The sequence below is a fragment of the Somniosus microcephalus genome, chromosome 3 (genome assembly GCF_052327205.1).
Source record: "Somniosus microcephalus isolate GS21.2 chromosome 3, FLI_Smic_1.0, whole genome shotgun sequence".
NCBI classification, from domain to species: domain Eukaryota; kingdom Metazoa; phylum Chordata; class Chondrichthyes; order Squaliformes; family Somniosidae; genus Somniosus; species Somniosus microcephalus.
In genome coordinates, this window is record NC_140989.1 from 223727863 (window position 1) to 223744915 (window position 17053).

The window sequence follows — 17053 nt, forward strand, 5'->3', positions numbered from 1 at the left end:
CCAATAAAGGTCATCACAGTTATCACAATAAAGGACAGCACAGTTATCCCAATAAAGGACAGCACAGTTATCCCAATAAAGGAGAGCACAGTTATCCCAATAAAGGACAGCACAGGTATCCCTATAAAGGAGAGCACAGTTATCCCTATAAAGGAGAGCACAGTTATCCCAATAAAGGACAGCACAGTTATCCCAATAAAGGACAGTACAGTTATCCCAATAAAGGAGAGCACAGTTATCCCAATAAAGGACAGCACAGTTGTCCCAATAAAGGAGAGCACATTTATCGCAATAAAGGACATCACAGTTATCCCAATAAAGGACATCCCAATTATCCCAATAAAGGGGAGCTCAGTTATCCCAATAAAGGACATCACAGTTATCCCAATAAAGGACATCACATTTATCTCAATCAAGGACAGCACATTTATCCCAATAAAGGACATCCCAGTTATCCCAATAAAGGAAATTACAGTTATCCCAATAAAGGACAGCACAGTTATCCCACTAAAGGGCATCCCAGTTATCCCAATAAAGGAGAGCACAGTTATCCCAATAAAGGAGAGCACAGTTATCGCTATAAAGGAGAGCACAATTATCCCAATAAAGGACAGCACAGTTACACCAATAAAGGAGAGCACAGTTATCCCAATAAAGGACAGCACTGTTTTCCCAATAAAGGACAGCACAGTTATCCCAATAAAGGAGAGCACAGTTATCCCTATAAAGTAGAACACAGCTATCCCAATAAAGGACAGCACAGTTATCCCAATAAAGGAGAGCACAGTTATCTCAATAAAGGACATCGCAGTTATCCCAATAAAGGAGACCAGAGTTATCCCAATAAAGGAGAACACAGTTATCCCAATAAATGATATCCCAGTTATTCCGATAAATGACAGCACAGTTATCACAATAAAGGAGATCAGAGTTATCCCAATAAAGGAGAACACGGTTATCCCAATAAAGGTCATCACAGTTATCACAATAATGGACAGCACAGTTATCCCAATGAAGGACAGCACAGTTATCCCAATAAAGGAGAGCACAGCTATCCCAATAAAGGACAACACAGGTATCTGTATAAAGGAGAGCACAGTTATCCCAATAAAGGACAGCACAGTTATCCCAATAAAGGACAGCACAGTTATATCCCAATAAAGGACAGCACAGTTATCCCAATAAAGGAGAGCACAGTTATCCCAATAAAGGAGAGCACAGTTATCGCTATAAAGGAGAGCTCAATTATCCCAATAAAGGACAGCACAGTTATCCCAATAAAGGAGAGCACAGTTACCCAATAAATGGGAGCACAGTTATTATCCAAATAAAGGACAACACAGTTATCCCAATAAAGGACTTCCCAGTAATCCCAATAAAGGAGACCACAGTTATCCCAACAAAGGAAATCACAGTTATCCCAATAAGGGACATCCCAGTTACACCAATAAAGGAGATCCTAGTTATCCCTGTAAAGGAGAGCACAGTTATATCCCAATAAAGGAGATCACAGTTATCCCAATGAAGGAGAACACAGTTATCCCAATAAAGGTCATCACAATTATCACAATAAAGGACAGCACAGTTATCCCAATAAAGGACATCACAGTTATCCCAATAAAGGAGAGCACATTTATCCCAATAAAGGACAGTACAGTTATCGCAATAAAGAAGAGCACAGTTATCCCAATAAAGGAGACCACAGTTATCCCAATAAAGGAGAGCACATTTATCCCAATAAAGGACAGCACAGTTATCGCAATAAAGGAGAGCACAGTTATCCCAATAAAGGACAGCACAGGTATCCCTATAAAGGAGAGCACAGTTATCCCTATAAAGGAGAGCACAGTTATCCAAATAAAGGACAGCACAGTTATCCCAATGAAGGTCAGCACAATTATCCCAATAAAGGAGAGCACAGTTATCCCAATAAAGGACAGCACAGTTATCCCAATAAAGGACAGCACAGTTATCCCAATAAAGGAGAGCACAGTTATCCCTACAAAGGAGAGCACAGCTATCCCAATAAAGGACAGCACAGTTATCCCAATAAAGGAGAGCACAGTTATCCCTACAAAGGAGAGCACAGCTATCCCAATAAAGGACAGCAGAGTTATCCCAATAAAGGACAGCACAGTTATCCCAATAAATGACACCGCAGTGTTCACAATAAAGGACGTTACAGTTATCCCAATAAAGGACATCACAGTTATCCCAATAAAGGGGAGCACAGTAATCCCAATAAAGGACAGCACAGTTATCCCAATAAAGGACAGCACAGTTATCCCAATAAAGGAATCACAGTTATCCCAATAAAGTGGAGCACAGTTATTATCCCAATAAAGGACAGCACAGTTATCCCAATAAAGGACTTCCCAGTTATCCCAATAAAGGAGACCACAGTTATCCCAATAAAGGACATCACAGTTATCCCAATAAGGGACATCCCAGTTACACCAATAAAGGAGATCTAAGTTATCCCTATAAAGGAGAGCACAGTTTTATCCCAATAAAGGAGATCACAGTTATCCCAATAAAGGAGAACACAGTTATCCCAATAAAGGTCATCACAGTTATCACAATAAAGGACAGCACAGTTATCCCAATAAAGGACAGCACAGTTATCCCAATAAAGGAGAGCACAGTTATCCCAATAAAGGACAGCACAGGTATCCCTATAAAGGAGAGCACAGTTATCCCTATAAAGGAGAGCACAGTTATCCCAATAAAGGACAGCACAGTTATCCCAATAAAGGACAGTACAGTTATCCCAATAAAGGAGAGCACAGTTATCCCAATAAAGGACAGCACAGTTATCCCAATAAAGGAGAGCACATTTATCGCAATAAAGGACATCACAGTTATCCCAATAAAGGACATCCCAATTATCCCAATAAAGGGGAGCTCAGTTATCCCAATAAAGGACATCACAGTTATCCCAATAAAGGACATCACATTTATCTCAATCAAGGACAGCACATTTATCCCAATAAAGGACATCCCAGTTATCCCAATAAAGGAAATTACAGTTATCCCAATAAAGGACAGCACAGTTATCCCACTAAAGGGCATCCCAGTTATCCCAATAAAGGAGAGCACAGTTATCCCAATAAAGGAGAGCACAGTTATCGCTATAAAGGAGAGCACAATTATCCCAATAAAGGACAGCACAGTTACACCAATAAAGGAGAGCACAGTTATCCCAATAAAGGACAGCACTGTTTTCCCAATAAAGGACAGCACAGTTATCCCAATAAAGGAGAGCACAGTTATCCCTATAAAGGAGAACACAGCTATCCCAATAAAGGACAGCACAGTTATCCCAATAAAGGAGAGCACAGTTATCTCAATAAAGGACATCGCAGTTATCCCAATAAAGGAGACCAGAGTTATCCCAATAAAGGAGAACACAGTTATCCCAATAAATGATATCCCAGTTATTCCGATAAATGACAGCACAGTTATCACAATAAAGGACATCAGAGTTATCCCAATAAAGGAGAACACGGTTATCCCAATAAAGGTCATCACAGTTATCACAATAATGGACAGCACAGTTATCCCAATGAAGGACAGCACAGTTATCCCAATAAAGGAGAGCACAGCTATCCCAATAAAGGACAACACAGGTATCTGTATAAAGGAGAGCACAGTTATCCCAATAAAGGACAGCACAGTTATCCCAATAAAGGACAGCACAGTTATATCCCAATAAAGGACAGCACAGTTATCCCAATAAAGGAGAGCACAGTTATCCCAATAAAGGACAGCACATTTATCCCAATAAAGGACCTCCCAATTATCCCAATAAAGGAGAGCACAGTTATCCCAATAAAGGAGAGCACAGTTATCCCAATAAAGGAGAGCACAGTTTTCCCTACAAAGGAGAGCACAGTTATCCCAGTAAAGGACAGCAGAGTTATCCCAATAAAGGACAGCACAGTTATCCCAATAAAGGAGAGCACATTTATCCCAATAAATGACAGCACAGTTATCCCAATAAAGGAGAGCACAGTTATCCCAATAAAGGGGAGCTCAGTTATCCCAATAAAGTACATCACAGTTATCCCAGTAAAGGAGATCACAGTTATCCCAATCAAGGACAGCACAGTTATCCCAATAAAGGACATCCCAATTATCCCAATAAAGGACATTACAGTTATCCCAATAAAGGACAGCACAGTTATCCCAATAAAGGACATCCCAGTTATCCCAATAAAGGAGAGCACAGTTATCCCAATAAAGGAGAGCACAGTTATCCCAATAAAGGAGAGCACAGTTATCGCTATAAAGGAGAGCACCGTTATCTAAATAAAGGACAGCACAGTTATCCCAATAAAGGAGAGCACAGTTATCCCAATAAAGGAGAGCACAGTTATCGCTATAAAGGAGAGCTCAATTATCCCAATAAAGGACAGCACAGTTATCCCAATAAAGGAGAGCACAGTTACCCAATAAATGGGAGCACAGTTATTATCCAAATAAAGGACAACACAGTTATCCCAATAAAGGACTTCCCAGTAATCCCAATAAAGGAGACCACAGTTATCCCAACAAAGGACATCACAGTTATCCCAATAAGGGACATCCCAGTTACACCAATAAAGGAGATCCTAGTTATCCCTGTAAAGGAGAGCACAGTTATATCCCAATAAAGGAGATCACAGTTATCCCAATGAAGGAGAACACAGTTATCCCAATAAAGGTCATCACAATTATCACAATAAAGGACAGCACAGTTATCCCAATAAAGGACATCACAGTTATCCCAATAAAGGAGAGCACATTTATCCCAATAAAGGACAGTACAGTTATCGCAATAAAGAAGAGCACAGTTATCCCAATAAAGGAGACCACAGTTATCCCAATAAAGGAGAGCACATTTATCCCAATAAAGGACAGCACAGTTATCGCAATAAAGGAGAGCACAGTTATCCCAATAAAGGACAGCACAGGTATCCCTATAAAGGAGAGCACAGTTATCCCTATAAAGGAGAGCACAGTTATCCAAATAAAGGACAGCACAGTTATCCCAATGAAGGTCAGCACAATTATCCCAATAAAGGAGAGCACAGTTATCCCAATAAAGGACAGCACAGTTATCCCAATAAAGGACAGCACAGTTATCCCAATAAAGGAGAGCACAGTTATCCCTACAAAGGAGAGCACAGCTATCCCAATAAAGGACAGCACAGTTATCCCAATAAAGGAGAGCACAGTTATCCCTACAAAGGAGAGCACAGCTATCCCAATAAAGGACAGCAGAGTTATCCCAATAAAGGACAGCACAGTTATCCCAATAAATGACACCGCAGTGTTCACAATAAAGGACGTTACAGTTATCCCAATAAAGGACATCACAGTTATCCCAATAAAGGGGAGCACAGTAATCCCAATAAAGGACAGCACAGTTATCCCAATAAAGGACAGCACAGTTATCCCAATAAAGGAATCACAGTTATCCCAATAAAGTGGAGCACAGTTATTATCCCAATAAAGGACAGCACAGTTATCCCAATAAAGGACTTCCCAGTTATCCCAATAAAGGAGACCACAGTTATCCCAATAAAGGACATCACAGTTATCCCAATAAGGGACATCCCAGTTACACCAATAAAGGAGATCTAAGTTATCCCTATAAAGGAGAGCACAGTTTTATCCCAATAAAGGAGATCACAGTTATCCCAATAAAGGAGAACACAGTTATCCCAATAAAGGTCATCACAGTTATCACAATAAAGGACAGCACAGTTATCCCAATAAAGGAAAGCACAGTTATCCCAATAACGGAGAGCACAGTTATCCCAATAAAGGACAGCACAGGTATCCCTATAAAGGAGAGCACAGTTATCCCTATAAAGGAGAGCACAGTTATCCCAATAAAGGACAGCACAGTTATCCCAATAAAGGACAGTACAGTTATCCCAATAAAGGAGAGCACAGTTATCCCAATAAAGGACAGCACAGTTATCCCAATAAAGGAGAGCACATTTATCCCAATAAAGGACATCACAGTTATCCCAATAAAGGACATCCCAATTATCCCAATAAAGGGGAGCTCAGTTATCCCAATAAAGGACATCACAGTTATCCCAATAAAGGACATCACATTTATCTCAATCAAGGACAGCACATTTATCCCAATAAAGGACATCCCAGTTATCCCAATAAAGGAAATTACAGTTATCCCAATAAAGGACAGCACAGTTATCCCACTAAAGGGCATCCCAGTTATCCCAATAAAGGAGAGCACAGTTATCCCAATAAAGGAGAGCACAGTTATCGCTATAAAGGAGAGCACAATTATCCCAATAAAGGACAGCACAGTTACACCAATAAAGGAGAGCACAGTTATCCCAATAAAGGACAGCACTGTTTTCCCAATAAAGGACAGCACAGTTATCCCAATAAAGGAGAGCACAGTTATCCCTATAAAGGAGAACACAGCTATCCCAATAAAGGACAGCACAGTTATCCCAATAAAGGAGAGCACAGTTATCTCAATAAAGGACATCGCAGTTATCCCAATAAAGGAGACCAGAGTTATCCCAATAAAGGAGAACACAGTTATCCCAATAAATGATATCCCAGTTATTCCGATAAATGACAGCACAGTTATCACAATAAAGGACATCAGAGTTATCCCAATAAAGGAGAACACGGTTATCCCAATAAAGGTCATCACAGTTATCACAATAATGGACAGCACAGTTATCCCAATGAAGGACAGCACAGTTATCCCAATAAAGGAGAGCACAGCTATCCCAATAAAGGACAACACAGGTATCTGTATAAAGGAGAGCACAGTTATCCCAATAAAGGACAGCACAGTTATCCCAATAAAGGACAGCACAGTTATATCCCAATAAAGGACAGCACAGTTATCCCAATAAAGGAGAGCACAGTTATCCCAATAAAGGACAGCACATTTATCCCAATAAAGGACCTCCCAATTATCCCAATAAAGGAGAGCACAGTTATCCCAATAAAGGAGAGCACAGTTATCCCAATAAAGGAGAGCACAGTTTTCCCTACAAAGGAGAGCACAGTTATCCCAGTAAAGGACAGCAGAGTTATCCCAATAAAGGACAGCACAGTTATCCCAATAAAGGAGAGCACATTTATCCCAATAAATGACAGCACAGTTATCCCAATAAAGGAGAGCACAGTTATCCCAATAAAGGGGAGCTCAGTTATCCCAATAAAGTACATCACAGTTATCCCAGTAAAGGAGATCACAGTTATCCCAATCAAGGACAGCACAGTTATCCCAATAAAGGACATCCCAATTATCCCAATAAAGGACATTACAGTTATCCCAATAAAGGACAGCACAGTTATCCCAATAAAGGACATCCCAGTTATCCCAATAAAGGAGAGCACAGTTATCCCAATAAAGGAGAGCACAGTTATCCCAATAAAGGAGAGCACAGTTATCGCTATAAAGGAGAGCACCGTTATCTAAATAAAGGACAGCACAGTTATCCCAATAAAGGAGAGCACAGTTATCCCAATAAAGGAGAGCACAGTTATCGCTATAAAGGAGAGCTCAATTATCCCAATAAAGGACAGCACAGTTATCCCAATAAAGGAGAGCACAGTTACCCAATAAATGGGAGCACAGTTATTATCCAAATAAAGGACAACACAGTTATCCCAATAAAGGACTTCCCAGTAATCCCAATAAAGGAGACCACAGTTATCCCAACAAAGGACATCACAGTTATCCCAATAAGGGACATCCCAGTTACACCAATAAAGGAGATCCTAGTTATCCCTGTAAAGGAGAGCACAGTTATATCCCAATAAAGGAGATCACAGTTATCCCAATGAAGGAGAACACAGTTATCCCAATAAAGGTCATCACAATTATCACAATAAAGGACAGCACAGTTATCCCAATAAAGGACATCACAGTTATCCCAATAAAGGAGAGCACATTTATCCCAATAAAGGACAGTACAGTTATCACAATAAAGAAGAGCACAGTTATCCCAATAAAGGAGACCACAGTTATCCCAATAAAGGAGAGCACATTTATCCCAATAAAGGACAGCACAGTTATCGCAATAAAGGAGAGCACAGTTATCCCAATAAAGGACAGCACAGGTATCCCTATAAAGGAGAGCACAGTTATCCCTATAAAGGAGAGCACAGTTATCCAAATAAAGGACAGCACAGTTATCCCAATGAAGGTCAGCACAATTATCCCAATAAAGGAGAGCACAGTTATCCCAATAAAGGACAGCACAGTTATCCCAATAAAGGACAGCACAGTTATCCCAATAAAGGAGAGCACAGTTATCCCTGCAAAGGAGAGCACAGCTATCCCAATAAAGGACAGCAGAGTTATCCCAATAAAGGACAGCACAGTTATCCCAATAAATGACACCGCAGTGTTCACAATAAAGGACGTTACAGTTATCCCAATAAAGGACATCACAGTTATCCCAATAAAGGGGAGCACAGTAATCCCAATAAAGGACAGCACAGTTATCCCAATAAAGGACAGCACAGTTATCCCAATAAAGGAATCACAGTTATCCCAATAAAGTGGAGCACAGTTATTATCCCAATAAAGGACAGCACAGTTATCCCAATAAAGGACTTCCCAGTTATCCCAATAAAGGAGACCACAGTTATCCCAATAAAGGACATCACAGTTATCCCAATAAGGGACATCCCAGATACACCAATAAAGGAGATCTAAGTTATCCCTAAAAAGGAGAGCACAGTTTTATCCCAATAAAGGAGATCACAGTTATCCCAATAAAGGAGAACACAGTTATCCCAATAAAGGTCATCACAGTTATCACAATAAAGGACAGCACAGTTATCCCAATAAAGGACAGCACAGTTATCCCAATAAAGGAGAGCACAGTTATCCCAATAAAGGACAGCACAGGTATCCCTATAAAGGAGAGCACAGTTATCCCTATAAAGGAGAGCACAGTTATCCCAATAAAGGACAGCACAGTTATCCCAATAAAGGACAGTACAGTTATCCCAATAAAGGAGAGCACAGTTATCCCAATAAAGGACAGCACAGTTATCCCAATAAAGGAGAGCACATTTATCCCAATAAAGGACATCACAGTTATCCCAATAAAGGACATCCCAATTATCCCAATAAAGGGGAGCTCAGTTATCCCAATAAAGGACATCAGTTATCCCAATAAAGGACATCACATTTATCTCAATCAAGGACAGCACATTTATCCCAATAAAGGACATTCCAGTTATCCCAATAAAGGAAATTACAGTTATCCCAATAAAGGACAGCACAGTTATCCCACTAAAGGGCATCCCAGTTATCCCAATAAAGGAGAGCACAGTTATCCCAATAAAGGAGAGCACAGTTATCGCTATAAAGGAGAGCACAATTATCCCAATAAAGGACAGCACAGTTACACCAATAAAGGAGAGCACAGTTATCCCAATAAAGGACAGCACCGTTTTCCCAATAAAGGACAGCACAGTTATCCCAATAAAGGAGAGCACAGTTATCCCTATAAAGGAGAACACAGCTATCCCAATAAAGGACAGCACAGTTATCCCAATAAAGGAGAGCACAGTTATCTCAATAAAGGACATCGCAGTTATCCCAATAAAGGAGACCAGAGTTATCCCAATAAAGGAGAACACAGTTATCCCAATAAATGATATCCCAGTTATTCCGATAAATGACAGCACAGTTATCACAATAAAGGACATCAGAGTTATCCCAATAAAGGAGACCAGAGTTATCCAAATAAAGGAGAACACAGTTATCCCAATAAATGATATCCCAGTTATTCCAATAAAGGAGAGCACAGATATCCCAATAAAGGACATCGCAGCCATCCCAATAAAGGACAGCAGTTATTATCCTAATAAAGGACATCAAAGTTATCCCAAAAAAGGAGACCACCGTTATACCATTAAAACAGACCACAGTTATCCTATTAAGGGAGACCACAGTTATTATCCTCATAAAGGTCATCCCAAATATCCCAATAAAGGAGAGCACAGTTATCCCAAACAAGGACATCACAGTTATCCCAATAAAGGACATCACATTTATCCCAATAAAGGAGACCACAGTTATCCCAATAAAGGAGAACACAGTTATCCCAATAAAGGGCATCACAATTATCCCTATAAAGGACATCCCAGTTATCCCAATAAAAGAGTGCACATTTATCCCAATAAAGAACATCACAGTTATCCCAATAAAGGAGAACACAGTTATCCCAATAAAGGAGAGCACTGTTGTCCCAATAAAGGAGAGCACAGTTATCCCAAAAAAGGATAGCACAGTTATCCCAATAAAGGACAGCACAGTTTTCCCAATAAAGGATAGCACAGTTATCCAATAAAGGAGAGCACAGTCATCCCAATAAAGGACATCCCAGTTGTTATCCCAAGAAAGGAGAGCACAGTTATCCCAATAAAGGACATCACAGTTATCCCAATAAAGGACTTCCCATTTATCCCAATAAAGGAGAGCACAGTTATCCCAATAAAGGAGAGCACAGTTGTCCCAATAAAGGAGAGCACAGTCATCCCAATGAAGGACATCCCAGCTATCCCAATAGAGGAGAGCACAGTTATCCCAATAAAGGACATCCCAGTTATCCCAATAAAGGACATCCCAGTTATCCCAATAAAGGAAATCCCAGTTATCCCAATAGAGGAGAGCACAGTTATCCCAATAATGGACATCACAGTTATCCCAATAAAGGACATCAGAGTTATCCCAGTAAAGGAGATCCCAGTTATTCCAATAAAGGACAGCACAGTTATCACACTAAAGGACATCAGAGTTGTCCCAATTAAGGAGACCAGAGTTATCCCAATAAAGGAGAACACACTTATCCTAATAAATGATATCCCAGTTATTCCAATAAAGGGGAGCACAGTTATCCCAATAAAGGAGATCACAGTTAGCCCAATAAATAACATCCCAGTTATCCCATTAAATGACAGCAAAGTTATTATCACAATAACGGAGAGCACAGTTTTCCCAATAAAGGACTTCCCAGTTATCCCAGTAAAGGAGAGCACAGTTATCCCAATAGAGGAGAGCACAATTAACCCAATAAAGGACATCCCAGTTATCCCAATAAAGGACATCCCAGTTATCCCAATAAAGGACATCACAGTTATCCCAATAGAGCAGAGCACAGATATCCCAATAAAGGACATCACAGTTATCCCAATAAAGGACAGCAGTTATAATCCTAATAAAGGACATCAAAGTTATCCCAAAAAAGGAGACCACCGTTATCCCATTAAAGGAGACCACAGTTATCCCATTAAGGGAGACCACAGTTATTCACCTAATAAAGGTCATTCCAAAAATCCCAATAAAGGAGAGCACATTTATCCCAATCAAGGACATCGCAGTTATCCCAATAAAGGACTTCCCAGTTATCCCAATAAAGGACATCACAGTTATCCCAAGAAGGGACATCCTAGTTACCCCAATAAAGGAGATCCCAGTTATCCCTATAAAGGAGAGCACTGTTATCCCAATAAAGGAGATCACAGTTATCCCAATAAAGGAGAACACGGTTATCCCAATAAAGGTCATCACAGTTATCACAATAAAGGAGAGCACAGTTATCCCAATAAAGGAGAGCACAGTTATCCCAATAAAGGACAGCACAGTTATCCCAATAAAGGAGAGCACAGCTATCCCAATAAAGAACAACACAGGTATCCCTATAAAGGAGAGCACAGTTATCCCTATAAAGGAGAGCACAGTTATCCCAATAAAGGACAGCACAGTTATCCCAATAAAGGACAGCAAAGTTATCCCAATAAAGGACAGCACAGTTATATCCCAATAAAGGAGAGCACAGTTATCCCAATAAAGGACAGAACAGTTATCCCAATAAAGGAGAGCACAGTTATCCCAATAAAGGACATCTCAGTTATCCCAATAAAGGACATCCCAATTATCCCAATAAAGGAGAGCACAGTTATCCCAATAAAGGAGAGCACAGTTTTCCCAATAAAGGAGAGCACAGTTTTCCCTACAAAGGAGAGCACAGTTATCCCAGTAAAGGACAGCAGAATTATCCCAATAAAGGACAGCACAGTTATCCCAATAAAGGAGAGCACATTTATCCCAAGAAATGACAGCACAGTTATCCCAATAAAGGAGAGCACAGTTATCCCAATAAAGGGGAGCTCAGTTGTCCCAATAAAGGACATCACAGTTATCCTAGTAAAGGGGATCACAGTTATCCCAATCAAGGACAGCACAGTTATCCCAATAAAGGACATCCCAGTTATCCCAATAAAGGACAGCGCAGTTATCCCAATAAAGGAGAGTACATTTATCCCAATAAAGCACATCACAGTTATCCCAGTAAAGTAGATCACAGTTATCCCAATAAAGGACAGCACAGTTATCCCAGTAAAGGAGATCACAGTTATCCCAATAAAGGACAGCACAGTTATCCCAATAAAGGACAGCACATTTTCCACAATAAAGGGCATCACAGTTATCCCAATAAAGGAGATCCCAATTATCCCAATAAAGGAGAGTACATTTATCCCAATAAAGGACATCACAGTTATCCCAGTAAAGTAGATCACAGTTATCCCAGTAAAGGAGAGAACAGTTATCCCAATAAAGGGGAGCTCAGTTATCCCAATAAAGGGCATCACAGTTATCCCAATAAAGGACATCACATTTATCTCAATCAAGGACAGCACATTTATCCCAATAAAGGACATCTCAGTTATCCCAATAAAGGACATTACAGTTATCCCAATAAAGGACAGCACAGTTATCCCACTAAAGGGCATCCCAGTTATCCCAATAAAGGAGAGCACAGTTATCCCAATAAAGGAGAGCACAGTTATCGCTATAAAGGAGAGCACAATTATCCCAATAAAGGACATCAGAGTTATCCCAATAAAGGAGACCAGAGTTATCCTAATAAAGGAGAACACAGTTATCCCAATAAATGATATCCCAGTTATTCCAATAAAGGAGAGCACAGATATCCCAATAAAGGACATCGCAGCTATCCCAATAAAGGACAGCAGTTATTATCCTAATAAAGGACATCAAAGTTATCCCAAAAAGGGAGACCACCGTTATACCATTAAAACAGACCACAGTTATCCTATTAAGGGAGACCACAGTTATTATCCTCATAAAGGTCATCCCAAATATCCCAATAAAGGAGAGCACAGTTATCCCACTCAAGGACATCACAGTTATCCCAATAAAGGACATCACATTTATCCCAATAAAGGAGACCACAGTTATCCCAATAAAGGAGAACACAGTTATCCCAATAAAGGGCATCACAATTATCCCTATAAAGGACATCCCAGTTATCCCAATAAAAGAGTGCACAGTTATCCCAATAAAGAACATCACAGTTATCCCAATAAAGGAGAACACAGTTATCCCAATAAAGGAGAGCACTGTTGTCCCAATAAAGGAGAGCACAGTTATCCCAAAAAAGGATAGCACAGTTATCCCAATAAAGGACAGCACAGTTTTCCCAATAAAGGATAGCACAGTTATCCCAATAAAGGAGAGCACAGTCATCCCAATAAAGGACATCCCAGTTGTTATCCCAAGAAAGGAGAGCACAGTTATCCCAATAAAGGACATCACAGTTATCCCAATAAAGGACTTCCCAGTTATCCCAATAAAGGAGAGCACAGATATCCCAATAAAGGAGAGCACAGTTGTCCCAATAAAGGAGAGCACAGTCATCCCAATGAAGGATATCCCAGCTATCCCAATAGAGGAGAGCACAGTTATCCCAATAAAGGACATCCCAGTTATCCCAATAAAGGACATCCCGGTTATCCCAATAAAGGAAATCCCAGTTATCCCAATAGAGGAGAGCACAGTTATCCCAATAATGGACATCACAGTTATCCCAATAAAGGACATCAGAGTTATCCCAGTAAAGGAGATCCCAGTTATTCCAATAAAGGACAGCACAGTTATCACACTAAAGGACATCAGAGTTGTCCCAATTAAGGAGACCAGAGTTATCCCAATAAAGGAGAACACACTTATCCTAATAAATGATATCCCAGTTATTCCAATAAAGGGGAGCACAGTTATCCCAATAAAGGAGATCAGAGTTAGCCCAATAAAGAACATCCCAGTTATCCCATTAAATGACAGCAAAGTTATTATCACAATAACGGAGAGCACAGTTTTCCCAATAAAGGACTTCCCAGTTATCCCAGTAAAGGAGAGCACAGTTATCCCAATAGAGCAGAGCACAATTAACACAATAAAGGACATCCCAGTTATCCCAATAAAGGACATCCCAGTTATCCCAATAAAGGACATCACAGTTATCCCAATAGAGCAGAGCACAGTTATCCCAATAAAGGACATCACAATTATCCCAATAAAGGACATCAGCGTTATTCCAATAAAGGAGACCAGAGTTATCCCAATAAAGGAGAACACAGTTATCTCAATAAATGATATCCCAGTTATTCCTATAAATGACAGCACAGTAATCACAATAAAGGACCTCAGAGTTATCCCAATAAAGGAGAAACGAGTTATCCCAATAAAGGAGAACACAGTTATCCCAATAAATGATATCCCAGTTATTCCAATAAAGGAGAGCACAGATATCCCAATAAAGGTCATCACAGTTATCCCAATAAAGGACAGCAGTTATAATCCTAATAAAGGACATCAAAGTTATCCCAAAAAAGGAGACCACCGTTATCACATTAAAGGAGACCACAGTTATCCCATTAAGGGAGACCACAGTTATTCTCCTAATAAAGGTCATTCCAAATATCCCAATAAAGGAGAGCACATTTATCCCAATAAAGGAGATCACAGTTATCCCAATAAAGGAGAACACGGTTATCCCAATAAAGGTCATCACAGTTATCACAATAAAGGAGAACACGGTTATCCCAATAAAGGTCATCACAGTTATCACAATAAAGGACAGCACAGTTATCCCAATAAAGGACATCACAGTTATCCCAATAAAGGAGAGCACAGTTATCCCAATAAAGGAGAGCACAGTTATCCCAATAAAGGACAGCACAGTTATCCCAATAAAGGAGAGCACAGCTATCCCAATAAAGGACAACACAGGTATCCCTATAAAGGAGAGCACAGTTATCCCTATAAAGGAGAGCACAGTTATCCCAATAAAGGACAGCACAGTTATCCCAATAAAGGTCAGCAAAGTTATCCCAATAAAGGACAGCACAGTTATATCCCAATAAAGGACAGCACAGTTATCCCAATAAAGGGCATCACAGTTATCCCAATAAAGGACATCCCAATTATCCCAATAAAGGAGAGCGCAGTTATCCCAATAAAGGAGAGCACAGTTATCCCAATAAAGGACAGCACAGTTATCCCACTAAAGGGCATCCCAGTTATCCAATAAAGGAGAGCACAGTTATCCCAATAAAGGAGAGCACAGTTATCGCTATAAAGGAGAGCACAATTGTCCCAATAAAGGACAGCACAGTTATACCAATAAAGGAGAGCACAGTTATCCCAATAAAGGACAGCACAGTTTTCCCAATAAAGGACAGCACAGTTACCCCAATAAAGGAGAGCACAGTTATCCCTATAAAGGAGAACACAGCTATCCCAATAAAGGACAGCACAGTTATCCCAATAAAGGAGAGTACAGTTATCTCAATAAAGGACATCACAGTTATCCCAATAAAGGAGACCAGAGTTATCCCAAAAAAGGAGAACACAGTTATCCCAATAAATGATATCCCAGTTATTCCGATAAATGACAGCACAGTTATCACAATAAAGGACATCAGAGTTTTCCCAATAAAGGAGACCACAGTTATCCTAATAAAGGAGAACACAGTTATCCCAATAAATGATATCCCAGTTTTTCCAACAAAGGAGAGCACAGATATCCCAATAAAGGACATCGCAGCTATCGCAATAAAGGACAGCAGTTATTTTCCGAATAAAGGACATCAAAGTTATCCCAAAAAAGGAGACCACCGTTATACCATTAAAACAGACCACAGTTATCCTATTAAGGGAGACCACAGTTATTACCTAATAAAGGTCATCCCAAATATCCCAATAAAGGAGAGCACAGTTATCCCAATCAAGGACATCACAGTTATCCCAATAAAGGACATCACATTTATCCCAATAAAGGAGACCACAGTTATCCCAATAAAGGAGAACACAGTTATCCCAATAAAGGGCATCACAATTATCCCTATAAAGGACATCCCAGTTATCCCAATAAAAGAGTGCACAGTTATCCCAAAAAAGAACATCACAGTTATCCCAATAAAGGAGAACACAGTTATCCCAATAAAGGAGAGCACTGTTGTCCCAATAAAGGAGAGCACAGTTATCCCAAAAAAGGATAGCACAGTTCTCCCAATAAAGGACAGCACAGTTTTCCCAATAAAGGATAGCACAGTTATCCCAATAAAGGAGAGCACAGTCATCCCAATAAAGGACATCCCAGTTGTTATCCCAAGAAAGGAGAGCACAGTTATCCCAATAAAGGACATCACAGTTATCCCAATAAAGGACTTCCCAGTTATCCCAATAAAGGAGAGCACAGTTATCCCAATAAAGGAGAGCACAGTTATCCCAATAAAGGAGAGCACAGTCATCCCAATGAAGGACATCCCAGCTATCCCAATAGAGGAGAGCACAGTTATCCCAATAAAGGACATCCCAGTTATCCCAATAAAGGACATCCCAGTTATCCCAATAAAGGAAATCCCAGTTATCCCAATAGAGGAGAGCACAGTTATCCCAATAATGGACATCACAGTTATCCCAATAAAGGACATCAGAGTTATCCCAGTAAAGGAGATCCCAGTTATTCCAATAAAGGACAGCACAGTTATCACACTAAAGGACATCAGAGTTGTCCCAATTAAGGAGACCAGAGTTATCCCAATAAAGGAGAACACACTTATCCTAATAAATGATATCCCAGTTATTCCAATAAAGGGGAGCACAGTTATCCCAATAAAGGAGATCACAGTTAGCCCAATAAATAACATCCCAGTTATCCCATTAAATGACAGCAAAGTT